The sequence below is a fragment of the Suncus etruscus genome, assembly GCF_024139225.1.
Source record: "Suncus etruscus isolate mSunEtr1 chromosome X unlocalized genomic scaffold, mSunEtr1.pri.cur SUPER_X_unloc_5, whole genome shotgun sequence".
In the NCBI taxonomy this organism is placed as follows: domain Eukaryota; kingdom Metazoa; phylum Chordata; class Mammalia; order Eulipotyphla; family Soricidae; genus Suncus; species Suncus etruscus.
Genome location: NW_026060325.1, coordinates 140562 through 144256, shown reverse-complemented (window position 1 = coordinate 144256; position 3695 = coordinate 140562). Strand labels below are relative to the sequence as shown.

The 3695-nt window shown below is 38.9% G+C and overlaps 1 pseudogene; it reads right to left on the bottom strand.

Annotated features, from left to right (window-relative positions):
- Nucleotides 1-2944: 2944 nt before the first annotated feature.
- Nucleotides 2945-3044, bottom strand: LOC126000652 (uncharacterized; annotated as a pseudogene).
- Nucleotides 3045-3695: the final 651 nt, after the last annotated feature.

Here is a 3695-nt window from a genome sequence, read left to right as displayed (position 1 = left end):
AATTAACACACAAAAATCAATGGCCTTTCTATACACCAATAGCAATAAGGAAGAAATGGACATTAAGAAAACAATCCCATTCACAATAGTGCCACACAAACTTAAATATCTTGGAATCAACTTGACTAAAAATGTGAAGGACCTATACAAAGAAAACTATAAAACTCTGCTCCAAGAAATAAGAGAAGACACGCGGAAATGGAAACGCATACCCTGCTCGTGGATTGGCAGGATTAACATCATCAAAATGGCAATACTCCCCAAGGCATTATACAGATTTAATGCTATCCCTCTAAAGATACCCATGACATTCTTCAAAGAAGTGGATCAGGCACTTTTGAAATTTATTTGGAACAATAAACACCTGAGAATAGCTAAAGCAATCATTGGGAAAAAGAATATGGGAGGAATTACTTTCCCCACCTTTAAACTTTACTACAAAGCAATAGTTATCAAAACAGCATGGTATTGGAATAAGGACAGGCCCTCAGACCAGTGGAATAGACTTGAATACTCAGAAAATGTTTCCCAGACATACAACCACCTAATTTTTGATAAAGGAGCAGGAAACCCTAAATGGAGCAGGGAAAGCCTCTTCAACAAGTGGTGTTGGCACAATTGGATAGCCGCTTGCAAAAAATTGAACATAGACCCCCAGCTATCATCATGCACGAAGGTAAAATCCAAATGGATTAAAGACCTCGATATCAGCGCCAAAACCATACGATATATAGAACAGCACATAGGCAAGACACTCCAAGACATTACAGGCATCTTCAAGGAGGAAACTGCACTCTCCAAGCAAGTGAAAGCAGAGATTAACAGATGGGAATATATTAAGCTGAGAAGTTTCTGCACCTCAAAGGAAATAGTGCCCAGGATACAAGAGCCACCCACTGAGTGGGAGAAACTATTCACCCAATACCCATCAGATAAAAGGCTAATCTCCAAAATATACAAGGCACTGACAGAACTTTACAAGAAAAAACATCTAATCCCATCAAAAAATGGGGAGAAGAAATGAACAGACACTTAGAGAAAGAAGAAATACAAATGGCCAAAAGACACATGAAAAAGTGCTCCACATCACTAATCATCAGGGAGATGCAAATCAAAACAACGATGAGATACCACCTCACACCACAGAGAATGGCACACATCACAAAGAATGAGAACAAACAGTGTTGGCGGGGATGTGGAGAGAAAGGAACTCTTATCCACTGCTGGTGGGAATGCCGTCTAGTTCAACCTTTATGGAAAGCGATATGGAGATTCCTTCAAAAACTGGAAATCGAGCTCCCATATGATCCAGCTATACCACTCCTAGGAATATACCCTAGGAACACAAAAATACAGTACAAAAACCCCTTCCTTACACCTATATTCATCGCAGCACTATTTACCATAGCAAGACTCTGGAAACAACCAAGATGCCCTTCAACAGATGAATGGCTAAAGAAACTGTGGTACATATACACAATGGAATATTATGCAGCTGTCAGGAGAGATGAAGTCATGAAATTTTCCTATACATGGATGTACACGGAATCTATTATGCTGAGTGAAATAAGTCAGAGAGAGAGAGAAAAACGCAGAATGGTCTCACTCATCTATGGGTTTTAAGAGAAATGAAAGACATTCTTGCAATAATAATTTCCAGACACAAAAGTGAAAAGAGCTGGATGTTCCAGCTCACCATAGGAAGCTCACCACAAAGAGTGATGAGGTTAGGTAGAGAAATAACTACATTTTGAACTTTCCTTATAATGAGAATGTATGAGGGAAATGGAGAGCCTGTTTAGAGTACAGGCGGGGGTTGGGTGGGTAGGAGGGAGACTTGGACATTGGTGATGGGAATGTTGCACTGGTGATGGGTGGTGTTCTTTACATGGCTGAAACCCAAAAACAATCATGTATGTAATCAAGGTGTTTAAATAAAAAAAAAAACTGAAGCAATCTTTGAGCATCATCGGGTGTGCCATTTTAAAAATAAAAGGAAAAGAAGGAAGGAAGGAAGGAAGGAGGGAGGGAAGGAAGGAAGGAAGGAAGGAAGGAAGGAAGGAAAAGAAGGAGGGAGTGTCAGGAGAGATACTGTGAGCAATGGCAGGATACTCACATAGCAGGTGACTAATTCAGGAGATCATGGCTCAATATCTAGCAAGCCATCTGGTTTCCTAAGACTACTAGGAGGGATTTCTGAGTACAGAACTTGGAGTAACCCCAGAACGCTGTCAGGTGTGACCCCAAAATCAAACAAAAAAAGATAGGGCTAGATAGATAGCATAGTGGTAAGATTTTTTTTTGCAAATTGTGGACCGAGGCCCATTGGTGGTTCAAATCCTGGGATTCCATTTGGTGCCCCACGGCTGCCAGGAGTGATTTCTTAACAGAGAGCAAGTGTATCCCCCTGAGGGCTGCCAAGAAGAGAGAAAACAGTTGAACAAAATGTAGGGTGCTTAATTAACAAAGAGAAAGAATCTCCAATATATAGGAATATCAGATGAGAGGAAAATGGGAAAAGAGAAGAATTAGGTATAAGGTAGATAATAGCACCTAACTTTGCTACTCTCTTAAAAGAGGCTCCTGTACAAATCTACGTGCCATAAAGATAGCTAAACAAAACTGCCTGACAGAACATGAACAGACATATTAGTCCAAACAAATAAAAAACAGAGATCAAATCTTTAAAGCAGTAACGAAGTAAGGAAGAAGCACCTTAAGTACAAAGAAAGGACATATGAATCAAAACTGATCTCCCATTTGAAACAATACAGGGAAGAAAAGGAGGAATGACATCAATTCTACTAAATAAGAGAAACTTTCAACCTAGCAATCACTATCACGTGAACCTATTATTTCTATGGGAGGGCGGGTCAAAAACATTCTCAAACAAGAAATACCCCTCAGAATATAGTGCTAAACAAACCAATTCTCTTTTTGTTTTAATTTTATGGAACACTTCACAAATTTGCATGTCATCCTTGAGCAGGGTCCATGTTAATCTTCTCTTCCAATTTTAGTATATGTGCTGCTGAAGGGAGCACATAACAAACTCATTCTAAATGAATTACTCAAGTAACAATGACATAAACCAAATCCCCAATTGTAAGAATAGTCCTACAAATAGAATGGCAAAATAGCCTTTTCTGTCAAAAGTTTCCTTAAATGTCAATGAACTAAAGTCTCCCATCAGAAGGCAGAGTAGTGGGTTGAATCAGGAAATAAAATACTGTCACCTGATGCCTGCAGAAAATACAATTCAAAGTTCAGGATAGACACAGCCTCAAAGGAAAAGGATGGAATACAATGATACAAGCTCCTGGAAAACAAAAAAAGGCTGAGATAGTCATATTTATAGCAGACCAAATTGCATGCAATCTCAAGAAAGTATTTAAAGACAAAGATGAGCACTAATTATTGATCCAAGAAGCAACAGACCAAGAAGTACTAACCATGATCAACTTTCATGCATCAAACACAGAGCCAGCAATATATCTAAGGCTTTTGCTCACAAACCTAAAGAAACATAAATGGAAATGTGATATAATGGGAGATTTCTGCATTCCATTATTGCCAATACAGGTCCTCAAAGTTTTTAAACACGGGGCCAGTTCACTGTCCCTCAGACCATTGGAGTGTCTGATTATAGTAAAAACAAAATTTATGAACGAATTCTTATGTACACTGTAAATATC